Raw genomic sequence first — 26299 nt, 5'->3', positions numbered from 1 at the left:
TTCAGACAGGCAAGGACCAAGCCTTATCTAAACATAGCAGACAGAAGAGGAATTTCTCACTAAGAAGATTTTGCTTAAAATACATATAAATTGACTATATAAAAAAAGGTGTTTTATAGAATGCTTACTAAATAATGGTATATGTGTCTGGTATATGGTATATGTGTTTGTATTTGTCCTGATAAAATTTTCCTACACATTCAAGTCTGAATCAACAAGGTTTAACTAGCATTTGATAATTTAGCTTTATTTGGTTATCAGTGGTTTAACCAGGTATTATCTTGTAAGTGATTTAATTGGGTTTAAATAATAACATGACTCTTGATCTCTTTCCATCTTTCCATCCATTGATGTATTTCTAAGATTATCTTGAGTATTACAAAACTGTTTGTGGGCAAAATATATATATATTACATTTATTGTGATTCAATTGTAAGATTGTTGTTTCCTGAATTTATCCTCACAGACTGATATGCTGAAAAATGTATTTTGATCCACTGTTTAATTGAGTTTTCTTTTGGTTTGATCTATTAGAAAAATTCTGAAGCATGCTGACCATGTGAGCGAGAGGGGGTTTTATGGCCCTTTGTGAATCCCCACCAAAGTTTGAAATTGCTCCTAGACCAATCAAAACACAGACACTTGGGCCACAGAGCCAATCGTAGCTCAAAGGCCAAACAGGCCCCAGAGACTAATAGTTAGACACAGGCAGTTTCAGTTCAGAGTTGCCAGTTTAGAGTTTCCAGTTCAGTTCGGAGGAGTTGGAGGAGAAGCAGTTGGAGTTAGAGAAGGAGTGGAAGAAGATGAGTTGAGGAAAACAGTTAGAGGAGAGAGGTTAGGGAGCCCAGAGATGGAGAAAGGATATACTATTAGTGTAGTCATCTTAAGTTAGTTTTCTTAGACTAGTGCATTTAATCTTCAAGTATATTAATATTAGCTATCCTAGTTTAAATAACTAGGCTATTTTATGATCTACAGAGTTCTCCTGCTTGCCAAGATAGTTAATATAGTTCAGTAAACCAACTAGACCAACCGACGGATCACCGAGAGGGTACGCCAGCCGAGCCAGCTCCAGGGAAGGCCTTCCCTGTGCAGAGACTAGAAGCGGGTGTCGTCCAGGTGCGCCGCTGGCCCACAGAGCACCATCTTTACCCTGCGGATGGGTCCACACCGGACCTTCTAGGGGTGCAGGATGTCAGCCGAACAAGAGGTTTAAACAGCGGACCGAACCGATGGGGACCCCCCTTTGTAGACGTCTCAGAGTAAGGCAGTTTGGGTATTTCTCTCAGCAATTGGTGTTTTGGTTGGTCAAGTCTAGTTTGGTTATTGTTCTTAACTCTCTTCGTAGTATAGATTAATTTTTAGTTATTTGGCGAAAGGGATGATCTTTGTAGGCCGTAAAATATCTTACTTATCTACTTATTTTAGTGTTCTCATTTGATTAGTTTGACCTCATTACATTTAGACCCTTATTTAGAAATATTCACTTAATAGTTCTATTAATCTTTATTCCTTTCATATCAGCATTATAACGTGTTTGTTGTTTATTTCTCATTTATCATTCTACACTATGATTTGATATCTAATGGCTACATTTATGACTTTTTAATGAATTATTTACTCATATATGTGTGATTTAATAAATACTTTTATTTTACAAAACCTGTCATTTCAGTGTGTTTTTCTGGATAACTTGGTTATGAAAATTTCTGTCACCTGTAGAAACCACACCCTGAGATGTCTTGTGTTATTAATTAATTTGATTAATTAATTAATTAATTAATTAATCTAATTAAATTAATTTAATAACTGGCGCCCAATTAAAAATATTTCAACATCTCAATTAGCACCAGGTATTAAACCACTGAGCCGCTACAGGTGGACGTCTGTGAAAAATATTTCACACTTCTATTCACTGATAAAACTTTTGCATCCAGACTGCAATTGAAAAAACAAGAGGACCTGCAAGTTTTTCTTGCTTTCTCAGTCGCGTTCAGTAGCTCCTCCATTTCCACTCACTGTTGTGATTACAAGGATCTCTGTGGAAATGCATGCCCAAAGTGTAATTACAGTGCATGGCTGTGGAAAAATAGCTATTTTCAACAAAAAACAAAAGGATGTCTGAGAAAAACATATACATGTCCGTTCCAGATGCGAATAAAATCACAAAAGACCCCCCATAAAAGAGAACATTACTCCAGGACCCCCTGAGAAACTAATTCTATTCGTATAGAGCTATAGTCTGCATTTCTAGACTGTATACAAAATTGACTTCAATTTGGAACATTATTCTATAATGTAGTGGTTAATCAATGCAACATACTTTGGCTGTAGCCTAGTCATTGGAACACAGCCGCTACGGTGTTCACACCAATGAAACAGTCCAACAAGGCTTTATGATGACGTAATTCATTTCTTCACAGGAATAAATTTTAAATAGAAACAACTCTTATCTGGAAACTTTGCTTTTATGCTATTTTTGCTAATTTTTCATGCTGCTGTTTTTCTTTTTCAGCCTTCTTTGATGAAGCAGCCATAAAATACAGTCAACCTCGACTGGAGCCTATACTTTGTAATGTAGTCTTATAGCACACAACATAATATACAGCTCTGAAGAAAAAAATCATAGACCACTTAAAAATGATGAGTTGTGGTTGGATGGATGATCACAAGTCATCAAACCAAGCTGAATTGCTTGAATTTTTTGCACCAGGAGTAAAGGCATAAAGTTATCCAAAAGCAGTGTGTAAGACTGGTGGAGGAGAATATGCCAAGATGCATGACAACTGTGATAAAATAAAACAGGGTTATTCCACCAAATATTGATTTCTGAACTCTTAAAACTTTATGAATATGAACTTGTTTTCTTGGCATTATTTGAGGTCTGGAAGCTCTGAATCTTTTTTTTTTTTTGGTTATTTTAGCCATTTCACATTTTATCCAATTAAAGCTCTAAATGACAATTTTGTTATTTGGAAATTGGGAGAAATGTTGTCCGTCATCATCATTTCTTGTTAGTTATTTAATAATGTAATTTTTAATTTGATCACATTAACCCACCTATTGATTAGGACTCCCCTACTATTAGTAACGCCCCAGCACTATAAGGATGAAGACTAGTACATTCATCTTTTAAACTTATGCGATTATGTGAAGCATTGCTGGCTAGCCAAGAGCAAGGCCAATTGTGCTCTCTCACACTCTGGCTGCTGATGGCAAACATCATGATTTAAGATTCAAACCAGCAATTCACAGATCATACTTGCTGCACCTTAGTCCAATGGACCTCTTGGAAAGACCAAATAATTTAAAACAAACTGTTCCATTTTGCGGCATCGCTACAAAATAAACATAATTTAAGTTGTGCACCACAGTACCTCATTAGATTGATTTTTTTTTAATTAAAGCCTTCAAGTTGCTTTACTAGAGAGCATGTTTTTGGGCTTAGTTCATTACTAGATCAATTACTAGACTCATTTTGATTGATTTGATTGGAAATGAACTGGATGCTACACAAGTCAATACAGACATATCCTACCCTATCCCAGATCATGTTCATCACTGGTTGCTGTTATAGGTTTTGGGGTAATGATACTGCTCAACGTACACCGACAGCACCTCCTTCACATGTTGTTCTCATCAATCGTAGATGCTGTGAGTGATTCATTATGGCTGAAGGGGTTTGTGCTCCCGTAGAACACTGTTCTGCTCCCTCAGCTTTTTGTAGCATAATGAGGCTGGAAATAACCCCGTCTCTCCAGCCCAGAAAAGCATTCTGCGGAGTTACTGTATGGGAGGAGCGGTGTAAATATGAAGGGTTTCTGATGCAAATCAGAAAAATTTGCCACTGGTGTTATAGACAGACACGTTATTTTATTATTTCGTAATGTGCAGATTCTACTGATTTCAGCACGAAACTCAAGCTTCAGTGTTTTCCATTGACTTATTCCAATGTATACTTAGCCTTTTTTTTTTTTACTCTCCTTGTGAAGAAAAAGGTTAAACTGTATGTTTGACCTTTTGGCTTTTGATAACTTGATACTTCCTCACAGAGTTTGTAACACATATAATATTTCTTTACAGCATCTAAAGCCATCCCACTTTTTTTTACTCCCACGTTAATGGATTCATTAATCACAGTGACGGCTAAGGAACCTGTTAGCGCACTCTCAGGTTGTTTCTGTTCAGTGTTCCGTGCGGTTTACTGTGATGAACTGGCTCTTTTTTATGTTCATTAAAAATGGTAAAATCCATGAAGGTTTAAGAGGAGAAATGTTTCACATTTGTCAGACTCATGTCGGCATACAGGGCCCATAGAATGTCCTTCAGAACCGTTGGAAGCTTTGATCAAAATCAGAGCGGAAAATGCTCTGAAAATGTGTCTTTGTAATGTATCTGTTTGATCCATTGATAAAACTATAAGAGCCTTTGAGTGAGACCAAATTATCATTGTTATGGATGTATGAAGTCATGGTTTTGTTCAGACCACAGTTTGGCATTTGGCACAGCAGGAAAAAAAGCAACAAAAGCCCTCTAATGCATGAAGCTATATTGATATTTTATTATTATATTAATTTCTAAGGATGTATCTATAGCCTCGAGTGGGTTAAGCAGTCTTTGGCCAGTCCACCACGTGATCTACAGTACATTGCTGTTGTATTCGGATTTATTAGGTCTTCTAGCTGTGTGTCATTCAAAATTTGCCATAGTCAAATGCCAATCAGCTTGCTGCTAACTTGCACATTGCTTAAACATAGGATTTCAGGGTGATGCTTGCACTTAACCGCTGTATGCATTGAGCCATATACACAGAGTTTTAGCCAAAAGCGTGGAGACATCTCTTTTTTAATTCAATGTGTTTTCTTGTTTTTATGACTGTTGAACACTGCACTGACCTGTAGGATTTGCATGTGGGGTCTCCTGCATTGAATGTGGATGCGATTTTAGTTAAGAGTCTCAAGGTACCCAAGGTATCCTCTAAGGAAACACTTCATGATCAGCTTACATACTTCTATCCTACACTGTAAAAAAAAATGATGTGTAACATTTTAGTGATTAACTAGCAGTAGTTTCACCAGCATGTTACTTTTTTTTTTTTTTTTTTTTACAGTGCATCGCCTTCAACAAAACTGAGCTATGAAAAATGTCTGTAACAGTACAGACTGGAGTCGGACGCACGCAGTAAAAACAAGATAAGGCTTTAATATAAGAGACAAAAACAAAGAGGGTAGTCATCATACGACGAGGGTCAGAACAAGAGAGGCTGTAAACCGATACATAAGAGCCAAATGGCTAGACAAAAGACAGAAAAACACAATATAACCTAAGCAGAAATGGCGAGTCAAAAAACATAGTAAAACAAGAACAAATGGTCATACAAACAGTAATAGAACGTTTGGTATGTCGTTGAATAACACTGGCAATACTTTGCGAAAAACGTACAAAACAGACAGGCTAAGATAATTACTCACAGCTAAAAATAAATTCAAAAATTCCGGGGATGACAAGCGTGAGAAAGCGAGCTGAATGGTTGAGTCCAGAGACGTGATACGACAAGTCACAAAATCATGCAGGGGGGTTTGGACTACACAGTCTGCATTAGGAGTGAGAGTTAACTTATTGCAGTTCTCAAGTTGAATTTACTTAAGAACTTTAAGGAAATCGGTTGCCTTAAAAAAGTTAAGTAACGGCTAATGAAAACTTGAGTTAGCATAACTTAGAACATCAAGTTATTACAACTAAAGGGGAAGTTGATTTATTTCTAAGGTAGCCCAGGGGGAATCACTACACACTGATGGTGAGTGTTAGTCAGAAACTGTTGGACACACCCAGTATGCAAATAGATTGTGACAGAAGCCAATGGAAAATAAGCTGTTAATGGAAACAAAATGGACTAAACTCAGTTATTATAAGTGGGTTCAAGTCAAAGATCTCAGTTTGAATGTTTATGTGCCCACAAATGTTCAACTAACTCAAAATAGTTAAGTTTTGTTCAGAAATATCCAATTTTATGTAAAACAGACTTAAATCATTTGAGTTCAAACAACGTATGGGTTTACAGTGTGGTAACTTGCTTTTATGGCCTACAACACTGTGGCCAGTGAGTCAACTTATACTAGCTAGAATATAACTGGACTATGACAGTAATGCCAGTAGCCAATAGAAAAGATGCACTTTTTGTGTAAAGTACTAAGAAATGCTGAAATGTACTAAGAAAAATAACTTCATTTAATGACTTTTGCAATGTCAGTTTATGTACCGTTTCAGAGATCCATATATCAGGTTCTCTAACTGTGGAACTCTATTAGAAACAACAGTTCAACAAGTACGCTGAAGTATGCTTTTGATGGGAGTGCTTTCCTCTTCATGGAGAGAGATTTGTGAGAGAACTGTTGGCGAGGGTCTAGTGTGCTGAACGAGGACATCCTCTTTGGTTTGTTTGATTTGTATGCTTTGAGTGTCTTTGCTCCCAAATGCCTCTACACTTCCAGCCTGTCAAATGAAATAATATTTTTATGACCTTGCCAGCGGTGCCGAATGTGCCATGACAAACCCATCCCCAGTTATTTTTTTTCCTCCGTTTCTCTCTGTTTTTCTCTCTCTCTCTGTATTTTGTCCCCCTCTCTCTTTCTCTTTCTAGTTCATACTTGCTCACCCTCTGTATGCTTTAAGGAGCAGCAGATGCATGCAGGCAGCAAATCAGTCAGCTCAGCAGAAATGCTGCAATTGTGTACTGAGGCTTGACAGGAAAATAAAAGCAAATAGGGGCGCTCCTCCATACCTACTAGACTAAATAAACATTTGCTCCCTCACCCTGGCACAACCCAAGACCCACGGGGGGGCCGGGGGGTGCCAGGCAGCAGGCTAGGCTGCAGATGCCAGGGCCCATATGCCATCAGGAGAGCTTGTGCCCTTGAAGAGCTCCATGTTTTGCTGAGCATCGGTCATTTGCTACCCCGGCCTGCTAAGTTGGCCGTGGGCCGGTGGTGCAAAGGTCCATCCATCAAGCCGTGCACTGAGCGGACTATTATAAGAACTTCAGCTACTAGCTTAGCCTCTGGCGTATATCACGACGCTCACACGTGCTGCTCAACTGCGATCATCCGTTTGTTTCGCGAATGCGATGAAGCCATCTGTGCTACTTTAATGCATGGGCGTCAGATCTGTCTTCCGTCTTTTGATCAAGTGATTAGAACTGTAATCTTTCGGCCGACCATAAAGATTAAAGCAACAGGGCTGCATTATTTAAAGTGTGTATTGCTACTATGTATTGTGTATCACTGTGTATCACTTTCATACTGTATGGAAACATAAGAAGTAACTTGTGCTAGTTTTCAGTTGTGAACCATTTTAAGACAAATAGAAGAAAAAAGGGACAAAATGATAAAATTAATAAATACATTTAAAAAAAAACTCATAGGGCTTGTTTTGGACTTGTTTACAGCCCAAAATGCCACCTTGTCTTCTTAGGAATTTAATAACTCAGGGATGTCTCAACACACATACAGTGGTGTGAAGAAGTATTTGCCCCCTAATAGTTTTCTTTAGTTGTTGCTTTTTTGTCATAATTATGTTTTTCAGATTACCACGGAAAGTTTAATATCAGACACAGACACAAAAAGCACTTTTTAAATGAGATTTTTAAAATCATTTATTAAGGGGAAAATCTTATCCAAAAAACTTGGCCCTAAGGGTTTAAATTTTAGATTTAAACTTACTCCAAAAGGGGCATGGACAACTCATCCAGGAGGTCCCAAAAGAAGTCAGAACAACATCTAAAGAACAGCAGGTCTCACTTGCCTCAGTTAAGTTCAGTGTTATTGATTCAATAATAAGAAAGCGACTGAGCGAAAATGGTATCCATGGGAAAGTTCCAAGGCACATTTGCCAAAAAACATCTTGATGATCTCCAGGACTTATTATGTTGGCTGACAAGAACAAAGTGGACTGAAAGGTGTGTGTCCCAATACATCTGGCATAAATCTAACACACAATTCCAGAAAAAGAACATCATACTGAATGTTAAACATGGTGGTGGTAGTGTGATGATCTGGGGCTGCTTTACTGCTTCAGGACCTCGACAACATGCTGTAATAGATGAAACCATTTAAACAGTTTTGCTGTTTAAGAGACAATCCTGAAGGAGAATATCCAGCCATCTGTTAGTGGCCTCAAACACAGGCGTACTTGGGTTGTGCAGCAAAAAATGGTTTTGGAGGGGCTTAGTCAAAGTCTGATTGAGATGCTGTGGATGATCTTAAACAGGCTGTTTATGCTCGAAAACCCTCTAGTGTGGCTGAATTAAAACAATTCTGAAAAAAAGAGTGGATCAAAATTCCTCCACAGAGATTTGAAAGACTCAATGCCAGTTATCGCCAATGCTTAGGTGCAATTGTTGCTGCAAAGGTTGATATAATCAAGTTATTGGTTTAGGCGGCAAACACTTTTTCACTCAGGGCTAGGTTGGTTTGAATAGATTATTTCCCTTAATTAATTCATATAATTTAAAAACAAAATTAATCTGTAGGGGCAAATATTGGGGGCACACCACTGTATATGTTAGAAAGGGTGGAACCAACAATAGGAGCTCCTTTAAAGTTCATGGGCATATAGCATTTAAATATACAGCATGCTCTGTTTTGGGAATTATAAGTAAATGAAGAGTTCAGAGTTATGTTTAAGTTAAAGTTATGTTCAAAGAATAGCATCTATCTTTTTTCGCAAATGAACTTTTCAAATACTGCCACACTTCACAACTCTAGTCACTACAATTCCCATAAGGTCTCTGCTCCAGAGAACTCTATCACCTGTTCATTACTATCTAATCAGCAAGAGTTCTCACTTTTGTAATCACAATTGAGTTCTGATCTGTCACAGCTGTTTGTAATCATTCTTTGTGTATACTGTATATACACCTCTCTGTTTGTACCTAAACTTTGCAAAGTATTGCCAATATTACCTGTGGCATACTCCTGTCAGTACCATTGCTGGGTATTGATCTCTGTTTGTTTGGTTTTCTATCTTTTTTCTATCGTTTTTTTTTTCTCTCTACTTGGATTAGTTTGCCTTGTTTGATTGACTCATTGGTGTCCTTACTTTTTCACAAGTCTTTTTCACAGTGGGAGAATGGACAGAAACAGCAATTAATGTTTCCAATCTGAAGTTAAAATAGAGAGAATAGAAGACAAGGTCAAACCAGGCCAAATCTGATCACTTAAACCACTTTATAAGGTGGTCTGACACACATTTTAGCCATTTGAGATTTTTCATGTTTTACTCAGTCGGACTGAAATGCATTTTGAAGGAATGGATGTGTTTTTTAAACTGATATAACATTAGTATATCAGGCTAATCCACTTATGCTAATTGTATAAGTGCCCAGGTGTTATAACTATTACCTACTCTTAGTGAGGAAACGGTTTCAAGAACGGTTTTGTTCCTAACGACAGTGTAAAATAGTGCAATTATATTTTTTGATTAACGTGGAGTGAATCAGCAGTAATTATTTTGAAGTTTGAATCCAAATTAAGCCCCTGTTTTTTTCGTACTTCTTTCTTTTATAACAAGCAAAGATTAATGAGTATAGCCTTGTTTTTTGCTGTGTTGCTTCGTTTTTATTTATTTATTTTTTTGCTTGATTTGTTTTTGTTTGTGTTTATACAATAAGATAAATTCCAAAAAATATACGGAATACATTTGCAGTCATGCATGCAGCATCCATTTTCATTGTTTGACCTTTTGGGAGCTGCTGCAGCCTCTGCATGACAGTTTTTAGCAATGCAAGGACAGAACAGTGCAGACAGTTTAGAGGAGAGAGGCGGGCATATCGTCACACTTTTCACTCTTCATTATATTCCTTGGGCATGATATATAGCGATGCCACACTGAATGAAGGAATGAATGAAGTCTCTGGCACAGGGTTTAGGGTTTGTTTTTGCTGCATTTTTTTGGTTTCAAGCGTTGAAGTGGATGTGATTTCTACCAAAAGTCTCCTGTCTGTTCATATGGATGATTCTTACCTTCTGTGCTGTCCACTGTGGGCAGTAATGCCTTTTATATTGTATTCCCAGTACATATCTGACACTGTGGATTAAGGAAGTTTAAAATCCTGCACTTCCAACTTCAGAAATGGAATGTCCCATCCATCTTCCACCCACTATGGGACTTAATTCGAACTCTATATTGATGATATACGTTGTCTCATCACTGTTTAGCCTCCCTCACCAAATATATGACCTCACAACTAATATAGGTGCTGTATTTCTGAATTCGTCATCTAAGGTAAATTTTCAAGACCTATTTTAGAGACCTATAGGCGAGCCATCAAAGGTTTAACATGCAGCTTGATTTAGGGAATGTTAGTGTGTCTTTGCTTTCATAAAGACAGGAAAAGTAAGCCTTGCGCAGCTTGAAACACACAAAAGTCTTGTACTAATTATCTTAATGAATCATTGTTTTTTTTAGGTTTAACTTGCAGTAAATCAATAAATCAGTCAACATTTTTCTTTCCGTTCCCTTTAGGAGCTGACAACAGGTCCGTGCTATGGGTTTTACAGTAAGTTATACAAGTCCATGTGTGCATAACAAGCAAAGATGCACTGACAAGATAGCAATAAACATCTTCAGGTTAATTTCAGCCAGTGGCGCATCTGTGTTTTTCATTGTTAAGTTAGCAATATGCCAGAAATTTACATAAGCACACCTCCTTTCCAGACCACTACACTTATAAGTGTAGATATGTAGATATATTCACAAGCACCGATGCTATTTAGACGATTCAGCTGGAAAGCAGGAAAATAGTGCACCGAAATCTTCACCCCCGCCATGAAAAGCACCCTCTCTTGGAAATGCGTTTGTAATTAAAGTTAGCTATACCAATTATCTCCGCTTTTATTAAGAAGACGTTGCATACTCGCTGCCGAGAGAGGGTGCTTTTTATGGCAGGGTGTGCACATTTAGGCACTAAAATAGTGCCGAATTCAGCACCCCCTCCTGGAAAAACACCCCTCTTGTTGCCAAACATCTCTATAAAATGTAATGTTACATTCTTTTTTAATAAAAGGACACCATCATAAGAAGGGCTATCAGTAGACAAAATTAAAAACACAGGACCCAATGCTACTGAATTAAAAAAATAGAGTGGAGTTAATTTAAGTATACAACAGAATTGGCATGCTAATACATCTGTTTTTTGTCATGTGTGTATTTGTAATATGTATATCCTTCAGACATTGCATGCATAATTAAAAATTAAATCCTATTTTCTCACCAATTTACACGCCAATTACCCAACCCACTCATTAGGACTCCCCCTATCACCAGTGATGCCCCAACACACCAGTAGGGTGATACATGTGAAGTCTTTTCGAGCTGCTGCTGATGTTGTAGCATTGCCGAGCAGCCAGCACGCTCGGAGAAAAGCGCAGCGGCTGGGCTCTGGTACATCAGCTCACAGATGCCCTGTGCTGCAGACATCACCCTAGGAGTGATGTGGGGAGAGAGCGCCAAATACCCACCCGGAGGGAGCAGGGCCAATTTTGCTCCCTCTGAGCGCCGGCAGCTTGAATTGCATGCATAATTAACAACAGTTAATGTAATGTGGAGTAACATGTTTAGATTATAAATGTCACCTGTGGTTAAATGTAACTAATAATAAACAGAAGTACAGATATTTTTTTATGTAATTAACTGTAATTCCACAAATGTTGTTCTAAGTCACTATAGGGTGGGCTTTGATTCATATTAGCAAATTTGCCCCCCCATGTCAAACCCGCTCCTACACCTTTGGTTTCACCCAGAAGGAAGTGTTGTACACTAATAAAGTCAATATTTACTGCGGATAAATGGTAGGGCAACTGGTTCCAGGGTCTTTTTTAATGCAACATTGACTGTAATGAAGACCCACGACAAAAAAATGATCCTGCGATACTGTGATAATACCCCTCTCCTTTAACCTTACATGCATGGCTGATCAACCATTTTTTGTGAATCATGTGTCTGTCTCACAATATCAAATCTACCAGTCAAGTTTAATTTCTGTGGGTTGATTTTTTCTGGGTGCAAATAATTATTATTATTATTATTATTCGCCGATAAGAAGATGAGAAGATATTGCTTTTTAAACTAACAACCCAACACCATTCAAAACACAAGCACATTAGCCTATTAAATACCATCTTTAATTGAAGATCTAAAGAGTAAAATGCGTAAGAAGCGTCAACGTCTTTTAAATAAGACTTAATTAAGATTTTATTCCAGAAGGATGTTGGAAAGGGGACCTGGAATTTAATGCAAGCTGAGATCTAGACAGCTGCTGCACCCAGCAGTATTCAAGGACAGTCGGAATGAGTCCAAGAGTAGATATTAGGCCATTGGCGAAAAGAAAAAAAAGGAGAGAAAAAAAGAATAGATGCCATGGTTGCCAGGTTGGATATTTGCAAGCAGGCTTCAATTGTTTTATATCTTTGTGGGTTCTGTGGCGACACAGAGGGAGCTTAAGCAAACTAGATCTTTTTTATTTATTTATTTATATATATATTTTTGGAGGAGATAGAATAAAAAGAATTAAATACACTAAAAAAAGCCAACATGTCTACTGAAATCACTGTACCTATCACTCCACAAGTGCTGTACAGTCATAGAAATTCATGTTATTCATATATGATTTTTTTTTTGTATGTGTTGATGCTCCTCATAGATGGGCCCTGAGGTTTACCAGATTTGAGATGTGATTAGATCAGATGTCACCATCTGTACACATCATTAATATTTATAGGCGCTCAATGCACGGGGCTAGGAAGTCTCCAGGGCAATGGTGTTAAAGGTGCCATATGCACTGTACCGTAACTGTCTGTTAGAAACGGTTGGAAAGGAAAGCAGCAATTCTCTTTATGGGACGACATAAAGAAAATGATGAGAAAACATTGGCAGCATTCTGAGCTTATTGTCTTGTCATAATGTATAACATAATGGCTTCATTCTCTTGACAAGTGGGTCTCATTTTACTGCTTCAGAACTCTATTTCTCTATTTCTCAAAGCAATGCAACAAATGCTGCTGGATTTCAAGTCATTCCTCCAATCCGTCCAAATCGGATTGAAGCAACTGTCTTCGGCCCACCCTCAACTGAGTAAATCCGGAAAACAATAAAGCCTCTGAAGAATGTATCGGATCTCCTGTTGCATCATTTCTCCGCACTGCTAATAGAAGGCAGAGAACAAGAGAGGTCAGCCTCGGCCAATCAGACGGCCCAGCTGAGCCTTTATTTTCCTCAGCTGTCATTCTGCATTTGGTGCTCCGCGGCTCCTGGGCCTTCAGTCAGGGAGTCGACACAAAAGAGTGTTTTGATTGGTGGAAAGCAAATCTTTTTCTAGGGCAATCTGCTCAACATGGATGTCATCCTCGTAAAAAGGCACATGTTCCAGTGGGCAATGTCACAGGCAATGAGGGCGCGCTGCTGCTTTTGTTGCAGTTTGTTTAGTTTTTAAACAGTGGAAGAGTCAAAAAGGGGACAGTGCGGGCTGCAGTTCTGTTGGGAGTGTGTAATGAAGACCGTCATCTTGTCTCTTGCGTTTCCACCATTTGTGAAAAGAAATGCTGTGAGGATTTCAGATTTCAGATCGCGTTTGTCCTTGGTTTGGATTAAATCTGGCATTTGTACTTTAATTAGCATTACATAACATGTACTGTAGATGTGAAACACAGTCCTATTACAATGTAATATAATGTTAACATAATATCATAACAAAGGAATTGCACCCTTTTAAAGACAATACAAAAACAAATTTCCATTCTTGTTCATGGACCTAATTTTGGAACCTGAAAAGTTTCCAGCTTGAACCAAAGTAGGTTATAGTCATAAATAATATGTACATACAGTATGTATATATACAGTTTACATGGTTAGCTCTATTATCTTTCTTTTAGAAAAATCGCTGTATATCCATCTGTTTTAACATCAGCACTGAACCCCGCTGTAAGAATGCAAAAACCCACAAAATTCCACCCCAGGGAGGCGCGGGGGGCTGCTTCCCTACTAGCCCACCGCGCTCCGCAAAGCCAGCAAGCTGATTGGCTGTTTCTCCTGAAAGGCGGAACTTTATCCTTGAACTGGCTCCGTGATTAGGGTTAAGAGACTTTCCTTTCACACCGCGTTCAGTGTCCTGTCTCCTCATTAATAATACAGCTGAGCTGAGCCAAATTATTCGGGGCTACTGGAAAAATATTCGGGGCTAAAGCCCCGGAAGCCCAGTCCAGGCGGCGCCCCTGCCAGTCGCTTCCACTTTGTTATTTTATCACTGACAGTTGACTGTGGGATATTTAGTAGTGAGGAAATTTCACGACTGAACTTGTTGCACAGGTGGCATCTTATCACGGCTCCTGAGAGCAACCCATCCTTTCACTTTTCACTACATGTCTAGGTGCTTGGTTTTGTACACCTGTGGCCATGTGGCCAAAGTGATTGTAACTTCTGAATTCAAGGTGAATGATGTGTAATTCAATGAAATGAAATGAAATTCTTATGTTTATAAGCAATTATACTCAAAAAGTCCTCAAATTACATTCATGCAGCCTTGCTTACTGTCTTGCTTACTGAGTTCTCTCTCCAACTTTGCAACAGCTTCTACAAAAGAACACGTTTTCAAGTGGAGAGTGGGTAAGGCAATTATGTAACTTTGTATGTAAAATTTTTAATTAAATTAATATGATTTAGGAAAGGCTGCTAGCATTTCTATAGCATTTTTATTCATACAATATAGTGTTTCATTACAGCATAGCAACAGAAAAATCGATCACAATAGTACAGCATGTTTACTGTGCCATTATTCCCTTTAATATTCACATTCTGTGCATATTTTATATTCTTTGGAAGCAGTGGCTGTGGGTGAACTTGGCTAAATGGCTGCAAATTGCTTGTGCTTAGCTCCACAGAGCACTTTGAATGAAACCAGCACTTGTGGAAGCTTCACGTCGGGGGTATGATGGTCAGAAAGTGAGCTGTTCTTGTCAGCCTGCTGAGACGACGCTGTGGAAGTCTGTCTATCTCAGATGGATGCTATTTGGGCTTTAAATTGGAGCATGAATGGCTGTGATTTTCTGCACAAACTAATCAATCTGCGCAGCCGTCTCACTTTCTAAATGTCCACTCGGAGAAGAATATGTTTCCCTACTGCTAGATAAGAACCATCCAGACACTCTCGCAGGAGCTCTTCAGACATGAGAAATGATGAGTTAACCGTTTCAGGACATCTTCATACCATACTATCTCACTTAAAACTAAAGAGTATGTAGGAAAGTTGAGGTTTTCTTGGTGTTAAGCCCTTGCGTTAACATTATATCCACCTTTTCTGTTCCCCTCACAGACTGACACTATATGTATATGAGGTATTTCCTGATTGGTTGGCCTGTATTGTGCCATGTTCCTCATTTAAAATGCAGTATGCTGGAACCTTTAGGTATGGACATCTGACTGTTGTCTGTTGACTTTTGTCACGGTTTAAATGGGTCAATGGTGTATCTGTGTTTTCCATCGTGCCAGAAATTCACACCACCGCACCCATTTGTATATATTCGTGATCTGATATTCGCTATTTTTACCGCGTTTAAGGCAATCAATGCGTGAAAAAAGACTAGTAGATAGCAATGAGCATTACAATGGTGTAAGATTGGACTCTTACTGTCTCTCCTGTAAAGTTTTTGTTTTAGAATTGCTTTTTTGTTTTTCATTGGACAGCGACGAGCTTTCCTATATTATTTATGGTGTCAGGTGTACTCGAGTGGTGTTAAAACTTTGCCTTAGGTCATGTCTGTTTGTTAACTCTTGTTACTTGGCTTCAAAGAACTTATATTGGCACTATCATATTAAAAAAGAAAAACGCATTCTATGTCAATAGATATGTTTCTGACCTGGTGATGCAAGCCCTATTTTTTCTCATTCATTCTTTTGCAGAAAGTGTTTTTCTTTTTTTTTCTTTTTTTTAAAGCCTGGAAAGTGATTTTCGTATTTTCAATGACCTTGAAATGACCTAAGGTGTTATATTTTAATTTTTGCATATAAACAAGCATGTCATGGTAGATGGGAAACATGGGAAGGTATGATAAAAGGAATGGGAATGAGACCCGTAATTTACTGTTTGATACTTTGAAAAATCTCTTTATAGTACAAACATTCCTGAGGCTTAGCAAAGAAACACTTTAGATATTCATTAAGAAAAAAAGCACACACATCTCTCTCTCTCTTTCTCTCTCTCTCTCTCTCTCTCTCTCGCTTTCTCTCTCTCTCTCTGTATTTAAATCAGGCTAAATATATTCTGGAAGGCAAGCTGTGTGTGGAAGCAACAGGGACCATGCTGTTTGAATCTGATTTTGACTTTGTTGTCCCGGCGTAGCAGTGTCTTACGTACTCGGCGGCTCTTTCTCTATTACACTATTCTCGCCACGCTCGGCCCCAGTAGGGAACTTGCACATGTGCTGCAGTCTGATACTGTTTCTCCACTTGAATTTATTTTAATGAATGGATCGGCGGAAACGCGAGGAGTGTGTAAGTGACACGAGGAACGCGGGAGACATTTAGAAGGCGCATGTGTAACACAGCGATGTCCTGTAGGCCAATTAAACATCGCAAATGCTGAAATCATTAACACACCAGAAATTAGAAGACAAAGACCATTAATTCACTATGTACGCCTCACACAGATAGAACTGAGCCTTTGCCTTTATCGTATCCGTGTAGTGAACTCACACACGGTGAAACAGTGAGCACACTAGTGTCCATAGATATAGATGTAGGCAGCTATTGCTCTGGTATCTGGTGAGCAGGGAGGTTTGAAGGCCTTTATTGGGATAGTAAAGACATTTGTTAGAGGTAAAAAATACAGGAAAGGGTATTTTTATGTAGAACACTGCTATGCAAAATTAACATTTAATTTGTGTAAACTTGACAGATTATTATTATAATTTAGCAGTGATTTCAATCACTGTAAATTAATTTACATTTTTTTTCAGTAGAGTTATTTACATATCGTCTGTAATTTTAACAGGAAAACTCTGGTAAACACAGCTGCCAGCGTTTTCCTTTAAAAACTACATTTTTTTTTTTTTTTACAGTGCAGCATCACAAATACAAGGTTTGAGCTCACAGTTTTTAAATAACACATGACTGTTACTACTACTGAGCCACCACTGTCCCTAAAAATAACTAGTTCAGTTTGTAAAGTTGCATGTATGTTGGCACTGTATAAAAAAATATATATATATATATATATACTAAAGGGTGAACTAAGAGCGATTAGGACATAGGACATTTTTTTTTATTTTATTATTTTATTTTTTTTCTCTATATTGTTATTACTTCATCCTATGTTTGTTTCATTTTAAAATCATTATTTTTTTATTGTAAAGCACTTAAAGTTTGCACTCTCTGTATGAAAGGCGCTATAACAGTAAAAATATATATATTGTAATTATAATTTTTAATATGATGAATGGGACAGTGTATCTATGTAAGGTTGGTTTGCTTGTGTGGAAAAAAAATATAAAAAATTAATATGAATATATTCTATTAAATAAATAAATCATTTGTTTAGCTTTTGTCATCCAGATAAAGATCACAAAAGATACAGAAACACGTAAAAGGATAAACCATCGAAACTCAGCCTAGGACAGGTAGAACTGCGCCCCTTAAAAAGGGCCTAACACAGCTGATTAGAATTCCGGTGACTTGCTTCCTGGAAGTGTCATGTGCTGTGTCATGTGATCGGGATTGGGTGTGTTAGTGTGTGGTGCATCCTGGGCAATGTGGTTCGGAGACTGGAGATCGCAAGCAGAGCTGGGTGTGGGAGATATAGGAGCGCTTTTAAGACCAGGCATGACATTTGCGATCTTTACCTGGATGACAGATAAAGTTTAGCTTTTTAAATATTTTTAATATTTAATTATTTATTTATTTTTATTTAAAAACAAACAAAAAAAAAACCTAAACTTTATATTTGTGCAGGAAGACAAATGTCCTCATAGGGGCAACGTAGTCTATTTTAACATTACAAAAAAATTATCCTTGCCATTTGGGATTCATTAGAACCCAATTAGTACAAAAACAGATTTTTAGCTTTCTAAACCTGGTACATATCTCTGTCTGGACTGGCTGTAGAAACTTCTGACTGGGATTCCCACCATATTGTTTTCAATAAATTGAGTGCAATGTTGTAATATGACCACTAGATGGTATGGGCAGAGTCTTCATATGAGGCCAAAGGGTTAACATTTAAAAATATAAGTATCATGGTGGAGGGAAACAGAAATGTAACACTTGAAGACACAGGTTCTCAAGAGGCTATAGTTCTGTTAATCATGCCATTTCAATACGAAGTAAAAATCAAATGCCAGATTGTGATGATCACTTATGTTAATAAAACCACCAGAAATTCCTTACAGTGTGTTAAGCATTCATAATAACTGAACAAACAGAAGAAAAGCAAACATTTACCCCATTGGACTGTAATGGTCCGTGACCTATTAAAGGCCTCGCCAGATTTAATGTGATTTAATGTGAATTAATGTGGGCTGCCTGATGTACCGCTGGTGTGATTTGTGGCTTTACCTTAGTGTTACCTCATTTGCATGTGGCACCCTGTGAAAAATAACACCTGACCGAGTCAGACAGTATATTTCCATACTAAGAAGCCCCTGTGAATTATATTCACATTTCTATAATGCTTTCAAACGTTTAATCAAGACTAATCAGCATACACCCACTCAGTTAGCTAACCACGGCAATTGGATTGAGCATGATTGGTAAACATAGCAGCTGCAGTTGTAGGAGTACATGAAGAGGAACCGGAGCTGCTTGAGACGGATTTCAGGTCGCCACAGATTTTTGCAGGAAGAAATGCAGAAGGTGGAGTACACTACTAGAGCAGGATGGTCCATTATAGATGATCACCTTTGGACACGCCTTAAATAAAAAAAATAATTTTCTGCATTGTAGATTAATACTAAGGTCATCCAAACTTTAAGAAAAACCAAAAATCAAAATTTCAGGGTGTTTTTCTGCAACACAAGGACGACTACACCATATTAAAGTGAAGATAAATGGGGTCATGTTTTGCAAATTTTAGGCAACAATCTCTTACCCTCAGTATAAGAGCAATGAAGATGGATCATGGCTGGGTCTTCCAGCATGACAATGACCTGAAACTCACAGCCAGGTCATCTAAGGAGTGGCTTTTTAAGCAGCATTTTTAAGAAGCATTTTTTTGTAGCCAGTCTCTAGACCTAAATCCTGAATAGAACATTTTTGGAGGCAGTTGAAACTCAATGTTGCCCAGCGACAGCTCTGAAGCTACAAATAAACACGTTAGAGCACTGCTGCAGTGTGGTCTCTGTTCCAAATGTTAAGTTCTGTCTTTCTATTGTATCAAATACATATTTAATGCAATAATGTGCAAATTAATTATTTTCTGGAATTATTTTTATTCTGTCTCTCACAGTTGACAGTAAAAATACCTACAATGAAAATTATAGATCTTTCCATTTTTTGTAAGTGGAAAAATTTGTATGAAATATTTATTTTCCATTTTACAGATATGAGATTTTGCTCTGACAGCGAGAGCCTTTTTCTTTATTTATACCTATTTTTGACAGTTGAAAAGCTTCTTTCTCTGTCTGTGACCTTGTCATAACCGTGGTATTTTCCCTGTTGGCCTAATGCATGAGGGACATTACCTGTGCCACGATGGTGTCAGCACTGACAGCGCCAGAATGATTGATTATGCTGGACAGAGTCCAGGAGAGACAGAGAGAGAGAGAGAGAGAGAGAGAGAGACTCCTTACAGTTGAAATGACTCTGAGAGCCAGGCACTCACAGAGAGTGGCGGGGGACTATTAGGAGAGCAAGCTAAAGCTCAGGGGTGGGCTGAACGACCTCAGCATTCATGCCCTTCCCTTTCGGTTTAGAAGTGACAGGCATATGACATGCGGAATGCATTATGAGAGCGGGCGCGGCAGAAGCCGGGCCATTTCAAGCGAACATATTTCGAAGCTACGGCTCTCAAATCCCAGGACTATATGAAAAGGAAGACGTGAGATATGAACAGAAAGCCTTTATTGGTTCAGTCAGAGAGAAAATGAACCGCTTTGACGGATAAAATCTCTGTTTTTTTTTTCCTTCCACCTACACGGACCTACCTTATTGCCTGATCCCAATTAACCTCAGACTAGACATCGAAAACTGTATAGCCGTGTGTATTTATAGCATGTGTTCAGTTCAAAAAATGGGCGATCCAACCTACTGAGCTATTTAATTTAGCCGCTATTTGAATGTGACCCATCACTGCCTGCCATACAGTTCCAAAAGTGCAGTCAGATCAATATCAGTGTCAATCAGTGTTGTATTCCCAGGTGTTGAAGGCAACCTGATTCATGCCCTTCTTTACTACAGTGACCTGAATTTGGTCTCTGTTCTGCACTGGGTTCTCTCGTGGGCTAATATTTTGACTAGCTACTGTATGAGACTCATCCTCCTCATATATATATATATATATATATATATATATATATATATATATATATATATATATATATATATATAGAGAGAGAGAGAGAGAGAGAGAGAGAGAGAGAGACAGAGAGAGAGAGATAGATAGATATATATATAGCTCTGAAAAAAAATAAAAGATTATTTCAGTTTCTGAATCAGTTTCTCTGATTTTGCTATTTATAGATATATGTTTGAGTAAAATGAACATTGTTGTTTTATTCCAAAAAACTATTCCATAAACTTCCATAAAATGCTTCCATAAAAAGCATTTATATGCAGAAAATGAGAAATGTCTGAAGTAACAAAAAAAAGAGCTTTCAGACCTCAAATCATTTGTTTTAAGAGTTCAAAAATCAATATTTGGTGCAATAACCCAGTTTTTAATTACAGTTTTCATGCATCTTGGCATAAATGTTCTCCTCCACCAGTCTTAAGAAATCAAAGAAACTCATAATTTTTAAGTGCTCTCTTAATTTGTTTTAGAGCTGTAGATACAGGAACACTTCATTCCTCCAGACTATGAAGGAACACATAAGGAATCATGTAGTAAACCAACAAGTGTTTAACAAAGCAAAATACTTTGGCTGGTAAGTCCGATTAACTCATTCTGTGCAGTTCCTGGTCATCCTTTCTTGAGCCAGTCCTAATGAGTGCCAGTTTCATCAAAATGTTTTGAATGATGTCTTTGTGAATGTACTTGAGGAAGTTGCTTTTTTTTAGATTGACTGACCTTTATTTTTTAACTTTTTTTTTTAATTGAATAGAGTAGTTTTATGCCATTATATAGATTAGACCATCACTCAAATAGAGCTATTCACTGTATATCAACTCTATCTCTTCACAACTTTACAACTGATGCTCTCAAACACATTAAGAGGCAAGAAATTCAAATAATCAAGTTCAGCACAGCTGTTAACTGAAAACCATTCCAGGTGACTCTACTTATAAAGCTGACTAAGAAAATCCAGCCGAGATGTCATTTAAACAAGAGGTGCTTTTTTGAAGAACACTTTTTAAGTTTACTGCATGATTCCTTATGATTTTTGTCCTAGTTTGGATGACTTTAGTATTGATCTACAATGCAGAATAATTTAAAATAGTGAACAAAAACAACACTCTACTGAATTTAAGGTCTAAGGTCCACACGTTTGACAGGTACTGTACATATATCACCTCGATCTGCAGGAATATCACCATTAGGAACCTCTACAACTCCATACTAAAATGTGTTACATATTGCTTTACACATGCATATGACATTACTTTATACGTAGCTTAATAAATAAGGCTTTTAGTACATTTCTGAATTTCCACATAATATAAAGCTTCTATACCAGTTAGAGGAAGCACATATCCATGATAAGAATAATCTAGAGATGTAGATGTCCAATTACAGACTGTAGTTTGTAGATCTGTCTGTATATATATATATATATATATATATATATATATATTTGGTCTGTGTGTCAGCTGCCTCCTTCTCCGGTCATGACTGGATGGTTTCCGACCACAGGAGCACTGCTGAACAGATATTGTTTGGGTAGTGGATCATTATCCACACAGTGGGGACACATGAAAGTGGATGTGGTGCTAGTATCAAGCGCAGGGGTCTTGCTGGGTTTTTCACACATGTCAGTGTCACTGCTAGGTTGAGAGCCCACCCGCTACCCAAAAATATCCAGCCAAGAGTGGCTCTGCAGTGAGAAACCCACTGCTGATGATGGATGTCTTGCACAGAATGGCAACAGGTGGGCTACAGGCTCCGAGTGTACGGCAGCGAGGTGTACATACTTACAGAGGTAGCTCACTTTTTACAACAAAACAACAATATATAAGTATAGTACATAACAACACAATGGAAGCAGTATAACTATATATGGAACTGTGTAGCATGATAATTATACGATGCTTATTGCTCATTAGTATTGTGCATTACTGTGATTACTAAGAAGTAATTATAAAAATAGTATTAGTGATACACTAATTGACACAAACACAACAATTTGACACAAAGTTGTGTTGCAGGCACATATGTAAATGATTACAGGTGTAAACCAATTAGACACTGCACTGAAAAAAAAAAAATACTCATTGGCTCACACAATTTTAAGTTTTTTTTTTTTTAACTTACCTGCATCAAAGCTAGATGATAACAATAACAGTTTAATTAACTCATCAGCTTCTTTCAAGTATTTCGGACTTAAATAATGTATTCAATTTAATATGAATGTACATATAAATATTCACTACACACTTAAAATATTTTTATACAGCTGGAGCAGCACAGAAAATCACTCTGCAGCTCCTAACCAACATAATTTGACAACGAGAAAGACAAAATAATGGTAACTTGCTTATACAGCCTACAACACTGAGATCTGGCAACTAACACAAAGACGACATTAAAGCATGCCTAAGATTAGACAGCTTTGGGCAACAGACAACACAAATATGGTTAGTAAAGGAAGAGGCCACACCCAATATGCAAATATATGGTGTCAGGAGCCTATAGGAAAGCTGTAAAAACCAACACTGTAGAAAGAGCATTGACACGTGTAGTAAACTAAAAGTTGGTTGAAATCACATTTTTCCCATTGTCTCAGAAAAAAACATTTTTAGGTTTTCAGGTTGAAGTTCTCTGAACTCATTTTATTGAGTTGTTCTGGTCAGTAAGTTCACTCAACTTGATTACTTGATAGTTCTACTACTGGGTGTGGCCACTCCCTTGCTTACCATCTTTGTGTTGTCTGTTGTGCAAAGCTACCTTATCCTAAGCATGCATTAGCATAATATATGTGTTGGTTGCTAAGGGTCAGTGTTGTAGGCTGTAAGAGCAAGTTACCTTTGTTCTGTGTTCCTAGTGTTCACAGTATTATGTTGTTTGTATTGACAGTTTTAAAAAGTATGCTAAATATGTTGATTGTGTCTCTCTTTCCATGTATATGTATATATATATATATATATATATATATATATATATATATATATATATATATATATATATATATATATACATATTATTTTTTTTTTATAAAATAAAAGCCAAAAGTACTTAATATTGTTGTGTGAACAAACATCAGTTTGTTGAATTAAAGCTAGCTTTGTAAAATTCTATATAAAGCAAAATGATGACTGAGTTAACTTGAGCCAATATATATATGTCCAACTGTATCTCTTGTATCCAGACCACAGTTAGCCCAACAGTTGTGCAAGTTTAATTGTAGTTTTCCCCCTTAAAATTTTTTTTTTTCACTCTAATATTGCAATCACTTCCATATATCATCATTATATTCACACATATAAAGTTTCATTCCATTCCAGCAGCTCCTTCCCAGTGCAGAACTGAAACACTAGACTCACCAGAGAAAGAGTCACAAGAGGAAGAGACGAAAGAAACCGAATACTAGGAACACGTGTTTGCAATACAAGCGGATGAGAGCTAGTAATTATACATCACTACACCCGCTGAGTACTTATGCAAATTCGGGTTAAAGGCCTTGTAATTGAAGTCGATCTACAGAGGCACTTTGAGAACACACTGCATTCTTGCTTGTAGTGAAGAGACAGATGACTGTGCATTGTTGCTGTGATGCGAGCCTCTCTTCATTTCAGTGAATAATTACAGAAACAAAAATCAAACTTTTCTATGGGCCCCTTTTGTGGTCAGTTCTTTTTTAGGTTATATATAATATACTGTTCATTTTCACTGTTTTGATTTTAACTTCCGAAGAAAATATTCCCAACAAAGGCTAATTAATGCTACGCTAATAAGCCTCATTTTGTTTCGCCACTAAAATATGATGCAAGAAAAAATAAACAACTTGCTGCTTAATTGTAATGATTTTTTTTATTTTTTTTTATAAGCACAGATATATGAACATTGACAAAGAAAATAAACAGGGCGCAAAGAGTTCCAGCGGCCTAAAGTGCTGCTACTATGATCTGGAGATTGCTGGTTTGAATCCTGGTGATCCTGGAGCCCTGAGAGAGCATGATTGGCCTAGCTGTCTCCTGGTGGGTAGATGGTGCTCTTTCTCCTCATCACTCCAAAGAGTGATGTCAATCAGCACAAGGCGTCTGTGAGCTGATGTATCGAAACCGAGTCGCTGTGTCGCAGGAACAGATGAATGGGTGGGACAATTAGCGTAGCTAAATTGCGAGAAAATAGGGAAATGAAGAATTAAAAAATATATATCTGTCATTCCAGAGAACACATTTCCACCGCCTTACAGCAAAGCCTGAAAGATAAAACTATTTTGTTGGTGTTTCTGTTACATCAATTGTTTTAAACAGCAAGTCTTTAAACTTTTTGTATTGCATTTAGATAAGACCTAGATGTAAAAATCATAACCTCTGCTCTTAAAAAATACACTTGACTCTGAATTACAACATAGAACACTGTACAACTGTATACAGTTTACATGTTTACTAAGGTAGTCTGGGGGGAATCACTACACACTAATGGTGAGTGTTAGTCAGAAACTGGGAGACACACCCAGTATGCATTACATTACATTACATTACATTTGGCAGACTCTTTTGTCCAAAGCGACTTACAATATTGAAGTGCAAATAATAGAAGAGGTTAAGTACAAAAATAATAGAAGCATCTATAGATGCATCTATAGATAGGGCCTTAAGGAGTTCAGAGGGAAATAATGGGATAGAGGAGTAGAGAAGAGGAAGAAGGAGATGAGGTTAGAATTAGTTAGTTTGTTAGAGGTGTTAGGAGAGTAAGTGCTCTTTGAAGAGCTCTGTCTTCAGGAGTCTCTTAAAGATAGCGAGAGATTCTCCTGATCTGGTAGTGGAAGGTAGTTTGTTCCACCATTGGGGAACTGTATGAGAACAGTCTGGATTGCTTTGTGTGAATGTTTGGCAATGCGAGGCGACGTTCATTGGAGGAGCGCAGTGGCCGGGAGGTAGCGTAAGCCTTCAGGAGTGAGTGCAGGTAGGAAGGAGCCTGTACTGTCATCACCTTGTAGGCGATTGTAAGCACATACACTGTGCCCAAAACCATTAGAAAAGATGAGGTTAAAGGCACCTGATTTAACTCTTATACACATAAAAGTTGTTTTACATAAAAAATGGGATATTTCTAAACAATACGCAACTATTTTGAGTTAGTTGAACATTTGTGGGCACATATATACAACATTCAAACTGAGATCTTTGAGTTAAACCAACTTATAATAACTGAGTTTAGTCTGCTGCCATTGGCAGCTTCTTTTCCATTGGCTTCTCTCACAATCTATTTGCATACTGGGTGTGTCCAACAGTTTCTGACTAACACACACCATCAGTGTGTAGTGATTCCCCCTGGGCTACCTTAGAAATAAATCGAGTTCCCCTTTAGTTATAATGATTTGATGTTTTAAATTCTGCTCACTAAAGTTTTTGTTGCCTTAAAAAATTAAGCAAACTCAACTTATCTAGTCTTACAATATAACAAAAAGCATAAAAATTAATTCACTTTTTGTTTAGTTGTAATAACTTGATGTTCTGAATTATACTAATACCCACTACTTAACTTTTTTAAGACAACCGGTTTTAGTTTTAAGTAAATTCAACGTATCCAGGCTTACAGTGTAGATGTGGCCATAAATGTCCACAAATGTCAACTCAAAATAGTTGAGTAATGTTTGTAAATATCTAATTTTACGTAAAACAGTCTCGTTTTGGGTTTAAAGTCTTTGGATATTCTCCTGATGAGAGTGGAAACCAAGCTAGTTCACTACAGCCTGTACACACACTGCATCTACTGTAA

General features: G+C 37.5%; 2 protein-coding genes across 2 annotated transcripts in view; both read left to right on the top strand.

The window, feature by feature from the left end:
* Positions 1-26299, top strand: part of opcml (opioid binding protein/cell adhesion molecule-like) — a 456624-nt gene that overhangs the window by 15198 nt on the left and 415127 nt on the right. The gene's annotated exons all lie outside the window — the stretch shown is intronic.
* LOC125784857 (uncharacterized) overlaps positions 1-26299 on the top strand; it is a 220823-nt gene that overhangs the window by 6823 nt on the left and 187701 nt on the right. The gene's annotated exons all lie outside the window — the stretch shown is intronic.

Source organism: Astyanax mexicanus, chromosome 20, assembly GCF_023375975.1.
Source record: "Astyanax mexicanus isolate ESR-SI-001 chromosome 20, AstMex3_surface, whole genome shotgun sequence".
NCBI classification, from domain to species: domain Eukaryota; kingdom Metazoa; phylum Chordata; class Actinopteri; order Characiformes; family Acestrorhamphidae; genus Astyanax; species Astyanax mexicanus.
The sequence above is the reverse complement of the archived record's forward strand: the minus strand, read 5'-3'. Positions and strand labels throughout refer to the sequence as shown.